This window comes from Moschus berezovskii, chromosome 3, assembly GCF_049115385.1.
Source record: "Moschus berezovskii isolate FMDL1 chromosome 3, NW_MosBer_1.0, whole genome shotgun sequence".
NCBI lineage: Eukaryota > Metazoa > Chordata > Mammalia > Artiodactyla > Moschidae > Moschus > Moschus berezovskii.
Window position 1 is genome coordinate 80473726 of NC_142462.1, and position 12228 is coordinate 80485953.

General features: G+C 38.6%; 1 protein-coding gene across 7 annotated transcripts in view; it reads right to left on the reverse strand.

Moving 5' to 3' along the window:
• PALS2 (protein associated with LIN7 2, MAGUK p55 family member) overlaps positions 1-12228 on the reverse strand; it is a 138814-nt gene that overhangs the window by 125247 nt on the left and 1339 nt on the right. The gene's annotated exons all lie outside the window — the stretch shown is intronic.

Here is a 12228-nt window from a genome sequence, read left to right on the forward strand (position 1 = left end):
TGTAACCAATTCTAAGTTGATGTTTCTGGAGATAATTTTTGGGAAAGAGGGAACTGCACATTTGGAAGATGGAAGAGAAAAAAAGAGATGGCAGAGTAGGAGTAGACGATATTTGCAGGGCCCTGCTGAAAGAGATAGAAAGAAACAGAGACAAAACACGTCTCCAGCCTTCGATCTAGAATGACAGTGTGCTGGGAAGGAGAGAACAAAGATGAGAACAGAAGGGCCATCAGTCACACCAGTGTTCCACTATGTCACGTTCTGACGTGAACTGGCATGAGGTTACCAGAGCTGGAGAGGACTATAAATACCCACTTGGCTATAGCGAGCAAGTCAAATAAAGGTTATTAAAAGCTTATTTTTTAATCTCAAATATCCAAGTTATGCTCTCTCTAAAACAAGTTTGTAACCTTTAAGTGAAAATAAGAAAGGCTCTGAATAAGATACCTTAAAAATTGCTTCTTATGAATTATGAAGCATTTCCTGTTTCCCACCAACCCCAAGACTGGAAATCCTGAAACATTTCTTTGAAGAAAGTAGGCGAAACTAATACCCGATATTTCGAAACTGCATAAAATGCTGATAATTTGATATAGCTAATGCTTTAATTGGGAGGACATTAAAAGCCTATAAGATTTCTTAAGTGTTCACTCACAATTTCTGACTCCTTGGCCTGACATCCCCTGTAACAGCTTAAATTCCTTCAGGGAAAATATCTCTGCCTTGGGGTTTTCAAGAACCCAGTGCTAAGGATGGTGAGGGCATACTGTGATTGATGGCTTTGCCCATTTGCCTCATACAGTGTTTCAACCTTCTTAAAAAATGTGGCTTAATTTTTTTCATTTATCCCCGATTACAAATGACAATTAGCAGTTTAAAACAGAAAACACCTGAGTCAACTTATATAAAATCATGCATGACTATCATTTAATTTCTAAAATAAGCAACTTAAATGAATTAAATTTCTTTTTACTCAGCTACCTAAATTACTCAGTATACTTACCCAAGTATACCAAAATCTCAGGTAGAAGGATATTTAATAGATGAATAAAAAGGCAAATAACTTTACATAAAATGAAACTTCCCTTAAATATTTCGTTATATGTAGACAGACATACATATTCTAGGTAAAATAAAAAGACAAATCCACTTGAAGACAGTGACACTCATCCCAAAGACTAAAGAATTCCTATTATATGGTAAGGAACCATTATGAACATATAACAAATATGGTTATTTTCTTCATTCCCAACTAAATGATATATTTTCAAACACATTAACTTCTTTAGATTTTAGGGGCAGAGCGGAAAGAAAATTCAGGATTGTGTGAATTTTATAAAAATTTTAGATCATGTTGGAAGGAATCTTTGAGGTCACATAGTCATCTTTCCACCTAATATTTAACTTGCCTTTGTAAACACACTGAAATGTCATATAAAAATAAGAGTAACTTTAGTTAACAGCACATAACTTATTGGACTACTTTAAAAGTGAAATTCTTCTAAAAAATATTTACTAAGTGAGACACAGTTCTTACCCTGGAAAGAAAAATGTGAAAAAATGAATCAAGCTAAGGCAACTGAAAATATGTTTATTTAACAAATATCCACTGAACATTTAACACTATATCAAACAGTAAGAGAAAGAAAGGATACTGACATTTACTGACTGTCCCAGACTCTGTGCTAGACACTTTTTATTTATTATCCAATTAAAATCTTACACAAACCCTACAATGTAAGTATTACAACCCCTATTTTAGAGATGAGGTATCAATATATCCAGTTCAACAGTAATACCAGGATCTACCAACAAGCTTATTATTTGTACCACACAGAGCTCTGTGTCCTGGACAAAGTAAAAGAGATGGAAGTTACAAAAACTGGAATTACAATCCACATCCCTAATTCACTTGCTGAGTAAGAAAATAATAAAATACCCAATTTCAAAATTGTGCTATTTAACTACATAAGAAACTGATAATATTTTGCTACTAAGCAAAACACCAAATAATATGTGTGGCAGTTAATGAAAAGTAAATCAAGCATTAATATGAACAGCAACAAACTATTTATGCAATATCATATAATTTATAAACACTATTATGTTAAAAATATAATATTTTTATATTATATTAAATATGTATTAAAACAAAGTTTTCTAAAACTTCCAAAAATCTGAAAGTAACTATGAAATTAGCTCTCACTATATCACATGAGAAACTATTTAAGTAAGCTACAACTGGAAGAAGTATTTGCAATATGTTAGAGCAATTCTTTTCTGTACAAAACAAAGATTTCTTTATACACACACACTATATATATATTATGTTTGATACAAGACCACCAGAGTCATATTGTTCTTTATATGAAAGCCAAATTGAGTGCTTTGGAGAGATCCAAAGAAAGCAAGTGACAAAACAAGAATACAAAAAAATCCAAATTGCTGTATAATTAAGTGTATGTCAACCATAAACAATTGGGGAGTCATAAAACACTATAAGGATCCTACACTCAGATTCCTCCACAAACTTTTAAGTTCTTGCTCCAAAGCTAGAGCAAGTTTCTATAAGAATATTGACCCAGAGCTCCACTCAAAAGACACATACTCAAAGAAAATGTTAGTGTGTGCATGTGTATTTATATTTTGAAAGTGAAAATGTTATTTAAGGTATATGTGAGTCATTTATTATGACTCTTCACTTAACCAAAAACCTACCACCAGACATAATCAAATCATATCAGAGGGCTTTACTCATGTGCTAGATAATATTTTTTTTCAGGAATGATATGCAGGAAACTATTTGTAATAGTTACGTATAGCACAAGGTTTTTCAGCCCTGGCACTATGATATTCTGGCTGGATAACTGTGAGGGATGGCCCACCCTGTGCATTGTTGGCAGCATCATCCCTGGCCTCTATCTGACAGAGGCCAACAGCAACCCCCTCCCAGTTACGACAGCCAGATGTCCCTGAGGGAGTGATGAGAGGGCAATAAAACCGTCTCTGGATAAGAAACGCTGATACGGAGAGGAATGAGGATAGGAAAAAGACTTTTACCAGTCCTCCTCCTCTGAATTATCAAAGTGGTAGGTCGAATAATGGTCCCCTAAAAAACATCCATGTATTAATCCTTGAAACCGGTGAATGTTACATTATTTGGAAAAGGGGTCTTTGCAGATGTGATTAAGGATCCTGTGACAGGGAGATTATTTTGGAGCAAAGGGGAGCTCAAATGCCATCATATGTGTCCTTATAAGAGAGAGGCAATGAGAGGTTTCTCTCTTTTTTGCTCACACACAGGAAAAGGTGATGAGAAGAAGAGAGCTGAGGGAGATTTGAAATTCTGCCTTTGAAGACTGGAGTGATGCAACTACAAGAAAAGGAATTCTGGCAGGCCCCAAACTGTGGAAGAAGCAAGGAACATAGTCTCTTCTAGAGCCTTTGGAGGGAGCACCCTGATTTTGGCCCACTGATACTGACTTCAGACACGGGGCCTCCAAAACTGTGAGAGAATAAACTTTCGTTTTCAAGTTCATGGCAATTTGTTACAGCAGCCAAGGAAACTAGCACAATCATATAAGGGTTTTAATTTGATTTTTAAAAAACTGCTGATGAGCAAAAGAGATAATGTGTGGAGAACACTCAGAAAAGTTCCTGAAACATAGTAAGCATTCAAAAATATAGTTGATGCCATTATCGATATTCAGCCAGCTACGTATAAGCTTCAAGCTCTTGGTAGCAAAAGGAAAAACTAAGGATGTTCAAACAGTAAAATGGGAATACATGCACAAGACTCAACAGTGAAAACACACCAATCAGCCCCTCTTAAGATGTGTATTTACCAGCTGTGTCAAAGTTGTGCTATAATCTGTCCTGTACTGGAAAGATCAACTGTGGATGAGACCAGCCAAGACAGCTTCTTGGGGGAGGCAAGCTTCAACATTTTTGAGCAGAAGAAACAAGTAGGTAAAGAAGGGGAGACAATGAAAGTGGGCAGAGCAATGGAAATCAGTCAGATAATTTACAGAGCTACCAATCTGGCCAAAGTAGAGACCAACGTAAGACAGATTTTCTGAGGTTGTATGTGTGTTACATCGCTCAGTCATGTCCGGCTCTTTGTGACCCCATGGACTGTACCATCTGTCCATGGAATTCTCCAGGCAAGAATACTGGAGTGGGTTGCCATTCCCTTCACCAGGGGATCTTCCCAACCTCGGGATCAAACCTGGGTCCTTCACATTACAGGCAGATTCTCTTCCATCTGAGCCATCAGGGAAGCCCTTCTGAGATTAGTTAAACTAAAGGACCCTAAAAAGCTATGTTGATTGATTTGGTTGTTGAAGAGAATATTTTATAAAGTGGATTATTTCACAAATATTGACTCTTGGGGATTTTCAAAATGTAAACATGCTCTGGCCCCACACCAGACATACTAAACTAGAATCCTTTGGTTAGACATAACTCTAAAGGATTCTGACAAGCCGCTTAGGTAGAGAACCCCTGTATCAGAGTCAACTCATGGCAGAAGACCTACAGAATTAAAGTGTTATAAAGTATATAACGTATTCTCAAAGTATGCATTCAACTTTATTGACAGCACTTTCCTTGGTTAAAACTCCTCCTAAGACGTAGCCCCTCCAGGTTCCACGAGACTTTCTGTAAATCCTTCACTCTTTCCTTTTCCTTTCCTAAGCATATGGCCCCTGATCTGCTCAGTCACCTTCTTCATAGTTTCTCATGAAATTTTCTAGAAAAGATCCAGGCATTTCAGTTGCCCACCCTCCTCTTTCCACATTTCTCCAACACAATAAAGATCTAAAAATATTTTACAGAGCAAAGGAACCATGTAAAAGTAAAGCTCTATTAACATACTATATAAATAAACAACTTACAAAAGTGTTCTATGGCCATTTATTGTAATAAAATCCTAAGTACATATATTAAGTGAAATTCTAAATAATTTTTTTACAAATTATTTCCAAAAACATAAAATTATGAAGTAGTTATAAAAAACTCTTAAGCTAAGCACTATTCAGTTCAATCTTTCCTTGAGAATTACTAAGTAGCTAACAAAGTACAAGTCTCTGAAAAGATACAAGGTTAATGGAAATCTCACTGATTTAGAAACAAACTTCACCCATACTAGGGAGGATGAAGAGGTGATCTGAAAAGGGGAATTAATTATGATCCTAAAAGCAATCTCCTGTGTGTGTCTTGTAGGGGAGAGGGGCAGAGATTTTGCTGGAGCCTGCTGCTGCTGCTGCTCAGTCACTTCAGTCGTGTCCGACTCTGTGTGACCCCATAGACGGAAGCCCACAAGGCTCCCCCATCCCTGGGATTCTCCAGGCAAGAACACTGGAGTGGGTTGCCATTTCCTTCTCCAATGTGTGAAAGTGAAAAGTGAAAGTGAAGCCTAGCCTGGGCTTATTTCATGATTAAAGAGAAAAAAAATAAAGCGATACAAGTTAGTGTTCGGATAAGTTATTCCCTCTCCCATAACACCTACAGCAATTTATGCATCAGTTCAGTTCAGTCGCTCAGTCATGTCTGACTCTGTGACACCATGGACTGCAGCACTCCAGGCCTCCCTGTCCATCACCAACTCCTGGAGTTTACTCAAACTCACGTCCACTGAGTCAGTGATGCCATCCAGTCATCTCATCCTCTGTCGTTCCCTGCTCCTCCCACCTTCCCTCTTTCCCAGCATCAGGGTCTTTTCAAATAGGTCAGTTCTTTACATTAGGTAGTCAGAGTTTCAGCTTCAGCATCAGTCCTTCCAATGAATATTCAGGACTGATTTCCTTTAGGATGGACTGGATGGATCTCCTTGCAGTCCAAGGGACTCTCAAGAGTCTTCTCCAACATCACAGTTCAAAGCATCAATTCTTCGGTGCTCAGCTTTCTTCATGGTCCATCTCACATATCCATACATGACTACTGGAAAAACCATAGCTTTGACTAGATGGACCTTTGTTGGCAAAGTAATGTCTCTGCTTTTTAACATGCTGTCTAGGCTGGGCATAGGTTTTCTTCCAAGGAGCAAGCATCTTTTAATTTCATGCCTGCAGTCACCATCTGCAGTGGTTTTGGAGCCCCCCCAAATAAAGTCTATCACTGTTTCCAAAACTATTTGCCATGAAGTGATGGGACCAGATGCCATGATCTTAGTTTTCTGAATGTTGAGTTTTAAGACAGCTTTTTCACTCTCTTCTTTCACTTTCAAGAGGCTCTTTAGGTCTTCTTCACTTTCTGCCACTATGTGTGGTGTCATCTGCATGTCTGAGGTATTGATATTTCTCCCGGCAACCTTGATTCCAGTCTGTGTTTCATCCAGTCCAGCATGTCTCAGGTATTTAATGCATATTCTCAGGTATTTCTATTTATCTTAGTACTTTTCAGACATTTCAATCACATCAAATACTATTAATTTATATTTCTACCAGCAGTGCATGCGAATATGTTAGTTTCTAGCCTCTTCAAAACCTAGTATCAGAAAACCAACAAGGACCTACGTATAACACCTAATTACTTAAATGGGAAAGAACTTGAAAAAGGATACATGTATAACTGAATCACTCTGCCATATACCTGAAATATAACACTGTTAATCAACTATACTCCAATATAAAATGAAAACTTTCATATATTAAACTTTTTTGATCTGTCAATCTAATAGGCAAAAATATTATCTCGTAGCTTTAATTTTTGATATTTTCACTGTATGTGAGGTTGAATATCTTGATATATACACATAAGAACCATTTGAAGTTCCTTTCTCTGAATTATCTGTTCATGATCTTTGCCCACTTTATGGCTGGTCATTTTCTTATCAATTTGCATGTACTCTTTATATATTAAGGAAGTTAGCTTTTCATTTATAATACAAGTTGCAAATGTTTTTCTCAGTTCCTGCATTATCACCATGCCACTCTATTGTTTCTTTCCTTTATGTGTGCATTTATTATTATCCTCAACCAAATGGTAAATTCCTTCCATGAAAGGACATTTCTTTCATATAAACCTAGGACAATGTTTTCCAGATCTTCCAACTTCATACACCAGCAAAATTTAAAAGAAGGGAAGCCAGCCTTTTGCAGAGTGGTCAAGAGTGAAAATGAATTGTCATTGGGACACCTAGTTGGGTTGACTGCCCAATCCTATTTCAAATGAACAGGATGTACACAAGTAAAACCAAATTCTAACAATGTGGTACAGTTTGTTGAACAGGGAAGGGATCAGTGCTCAGTTCAGTTGCTCAGTTGTGTCCAACACTACAACCCCACGAACTGCAGCACAGTAGGCTTCCCTGTCTATCACCAGCTCTCAGAGCTTGCTCAAACTCATGTCCATTGAGTCAGTGATGCCGTCCAACCATCTCACCCTCTGGTGACCCCTTCTCCTCCCGCCTTCGATCTTTCCCAGCATCAGGGTCTTTTTCAATGAGTCAGCTCTTCTTATTAGGTGGCCAAAGTACTGGATTTTCAGCTTCAGCATCAGTCCTTCCAATGAATATTCTGGACTGATTTCCTTTAGGATGGACTGGTTGGATCTCCCTGCAGTCCAAGGGACTCTCAAGAGTCTTCTCCAACACCACAGTTCAAAAGCATCAATTCCTCGGTGCTCAGCTTTCTTTATGGTACAACTCTCACATCCATACATGACTACTAGAAAATATAGCTTTGACTAGATGGATCTTGGTTGGCAAAGTAATGTCTCTGCTTTTTAATATGCTGTCTAGGTTGCGCATAGCTTTTCTTCCAAGGAGCAAGCGTCTTTTAATTTCATGGCTGTGGTCACCATCTGCAGTGATTTTGGAACCCTCCCCCCAAGATTAAGTTTCTCACTGTTTTGCCATGTATTTGGGTGCTAGAGAAATCTATTTCCTGCTGGGCCCAGAAATAGGGAAATTTTAGGAGCCACTGGGGGCCATATCTTCTATTAAGAGGACTAGGAAGTCGTCCTCCACAGCATTAGAAAACATGGAACAAATGCACAGCGAAGAGTAAACAGAAGAGATGAAGTATGTTCCGCTGGCACTGGAGTTCAGAAGAGATGAAGTACGTTCCGCTGGCACTGGAGTTCCAGAGTCCCAACCCTGGGATTCCTTTAGACACTCCTGCATCTATCTTTACAGTAAATCTCACTTTCTGTTCATACCAATACCAGTTAGAATGGATTTCTATAACTTACAGCCAAAAGTGGCATACTTATTACAACTCTCATATCACTTCATAAAGGAACACTTTAACCCCAAAGCCTCAGGAGGAATAGAACCTCAGATTTTTTAAAAGGGATATTTATGATAGTTGTGTGCCAGGAACTAGTCTAAGTTCTTGGAATATACTGTTAAAGACAAAAGAGATAAAAACCACTATTCTAATGGGGTTTGCATTCTAATGAGAGTATACAGATAACAAAATAATATAAAAAACAAAGTCAGATATGATAAACAATCTGCAAAAAAAAAAAAAAAGGAATGGGATAAGGGGAAATGAGGATGGTGCCATTCTGACAGGGTGGTTCACAGTAATGCTTATCCGAGAAAGTAACTGAACTGAAACAGAAGTTATTGAACTGAAATGATGAAAAGGAGGCATTGTGTCACGTTTTAAGGCAATTCCAGACTAAGGGAACAGACCTAAGTCAGGAACAAGCCATAGCATTTCTGAGGTGAGAAGAGAAGGGCCGTGCAGATGGAATATGGGCTTCCCAAGCAGAGCAGTGATAAAGAATCCGTCTGCCAGCGCAGGAGACAAAACACACTCAGGTTCGAACCCTCAGTCAGGAAGATCCTCTGGAGAAAAGAAATGACAACCTCCTCTAGTATTCTTGCTTGGAAAATTCCATGGACAGAGGAGCCTAGTGGACTACAGTCCATGAGGTCACAACATGTCAGACATGACAGAGCACACACGCCTTGGGTAGATGGAAAACAGTGAACAAGAGAGAATGCTAGAGAAGTGGCAAAGGAGCAACTCATCTAAGAGGAAAAGCTGTACGTCAGTAAAGTAAGTAGGAATCAGACCGTTATAGGAAGTAGTAGGCAGAGGAAAGGATTTGAAAATCTACATTGTCTTTATGAAAAACTACATTGTCTTTCTCATTTTGCTTTGCAGACCATTAGAAATTACTCCCCAAGTATTAAACACAATGTTGAGGTTGGCCAGGAATCTGCATTTCCTCAGCAGAAAATATCTCTTATTCTAGTTATGAAATTTTTTTAAGAAAAAAAAAAATCTGAAGCCATAGTAAAAATGAAGAAACTAGGAAAGGTGATAGAAACTACTCCAAATTCTATCCTACTCATTATACAGTGAATAAATCTACTAAAATCAAGATTTCAAGAAGAATTTAAGTTCTTTATAAGCTACTATAAAGTCCTTTGTTGAGTTATTACTGAATTGGACACTAACAAAGTTAAATACTGTTAGAAGAGAAGACTGGAAACTAGAGTTTTTCCTGACTTTATTGTACCTCTTGAGAATAGCTTCAGCTTAATGGTCAACAAAGCTACAAGTTTTGGTCTTATCTCTATTACTGTAATAAAGGAGAAACCTCCCCTTTGTGGTGAAATTAAGCACAAAGGATGCTTCAATAACTTTCCCTCTGAAAGCTTTTTAAAATAAGAGACCAACCAGTTTAAAGAGGTTAGGCTACAGTACACCTCAGAGAAGAGTGATATTCTCTCCAGATTTTTCCAGACAGCTAATTCCTATGTACACAAAGCAAGTAATTAAGCCTGCACTGCTTCTAAGATTAATATCAGTAAAGTCAGATCTTTGAAAGCTCTAATGTATTCATGAATCTCTTCTTTCACTGTGTTACATGTTTAGCTAGTCCATGTAACAGTAGACCAAAAAGTAAACTGTTAAAAACACAATCTATAAAGAGAGGTACTTTTTGAGTGTGGTGAGAGTTAAAGAAATAAAAGTGATTTAGACACCTTGATCAGGACTCGATTCTAAGTGCATCTTCCTCAACACGTTTTCAGTAGTTGGGCAAAGTGCCCAGGAGAAGGCAATGGCAAGCCACTCCAGTACTCTTGCCTAGAAAATCCCATGGACGGAGGAGCCTGGTAGGCTGCAGTCCACGGGGTAACTACAAGTCAGACATGACTGAGCAACTTCACTTTCACACATTGGAGAAGGAAATGGCAACCCACTCTCCAGTGTTCTTGCCTGGAGAATCCCAGGGACGGGGGAGCCTGGCGGGCTGGCGTCTATGGGGTCGCACTGAAGTGACTTAGCAGCAGCAGCAGCAGAGAGAGGGATACCATCAACCTAAATTGTGAAGTCTCCCCCCAGTGGTCACATACAAATAACTGGAAGAGTGAGAAAATCACTGCAGCTTCTCTTAAGACTGACCAAAAACAATCTATGCAGAATCTGGTACCTACAGAGAAGAAATCAAATCTTTAATTCAATGCTAGCACCATATCCGTAGAGAGACCTCATATGCTTTTCTGCTCTTATGTTATTCATAAATGTGAACACTACTTTTGCGAAGGAAAGAACCTATAGGTTCTTTTTTCTCAGTACATTCTTTTTTTAGGAATAATTTAATAATATCCTCAAATAGCCAAGTATTTTATCTAATGGGGAGGTGTTCATCCCTCCTGAAACAAATATCAGGACATCCATTGCAAGTCAACCACATCTACCTGAATGAAGTTCTGATACAAATTTGGTCACTTACCAAATCAATCATCTTGTAAAGAAAATTATCACCAGTGCTAAAAACCTAAGTCTAACTTGCAAGATACTCTTTTTATAAAGCCGCCTAACTAGGTAATTTATAATACAGCAAGTGACACAAAAAGTACAAATGGGTTCTCTTGCCCATTTTAATATTTATTATCTTAGTGTTTTTATAGTTAGGTAGGAAATGGCAACCCACTCCAGTGTTCTTGCCCAGAGAATCCCAGGGACGGGGGAGCCTGGTGGGCTTCCATCTCTGGGCTCACACAGAGTCGGACACGACTGAAGTGACTTAGCAGCAGCAGCAGCCTTTGACCGCCCCTAACCCTGTGGTTGCAATGGCAACCCACTCCAGTACTCTTGCCTGGAAAATCCCATGGACGGAGGAGACTGGTGGGCTGCAGTCCATGGGGTCGCTAAGAGTCAGACATGACTGAGCGACTTCACTTTCATGCACTGGAGAAGGAAATGGCAACCCACTTCAGTGTTCCTGCCTGGAAAACCCCAGGGGCGGCGGAGCCTGGTGGGCTGCCGTCTATGGGGTCGCACAGAGTCGGACACGACTGAAGCGACTTAGCAGCAGCAGCAACCCTGTATTATTTGTAACTCTCAGCAAAAATATGCTGCTATGACTCACTTTTAACAAAGTTTGGATGTCAAAAATGTGAAGGGTGTTTAATTAAAATCTCGGTGGTCTTCTGCTAATCATCCATTATTAAATGGTAAACTCTACAAAGGGGTAGTAAAAACAAACAACTTAAAATTTCAAAACAGAGCACAGATAACATACACGGAGCCTCTCAATTATGGTTTTCTTGGTTATCCCAAGCTTAAAAGAGAGAGTGGGGGAAGAAGCTAGAGTACCAGTCTTCTGGAACAATTTCAGCCTGAAATGGGACTCAAGAAAAATGCAAACTGCTCCCACGAATGTTTAAGAAAAATATGATTCGTCAAGAAAAAAAATCCAACAGTTGGCCTAGAGAACAACAGAATATGATTCTGTCTTATACAGAGCTACCAGACTTGCGTAAGCCCCCAATTTTTCCAGCGTTCCAGTTTCTTTCCAGTAAAGACAGAAAAATTTCATTTTGAAATTCCAAGTGGAAAAGGAACTGAGTAGCATCAATTAGAAAAGGACAAACACATCCCAGAATGTTTTTTTTTTTCATATTTAGTGTGCCATCTCTACAGGACAAAAACAGAGCCATTATAAATGTTACCACTTGTATATTATGTAACCCTAGCCTAAACTAAAAGAAGCATAGACCTTAAAAAGTAACACACTGTGCCAACGTATACTTAAAACATGAATTTAAATATATGATAGATTTCAGATACAGATGACCTTAAAATGACACAACCTAAAAAAGTTCTCTGTTTACTGTAATCAGGCCTCAGAAGACTCGACTATAATCAGGCCTGATACAATACTACCGTGAGGTCCGTCGTTTCACCAACGTACCGCAACTATCTCCGCATTGGTACCAGCGTGTTACCTTACCTAAAACAGTCGACAAACAGAAGTTTT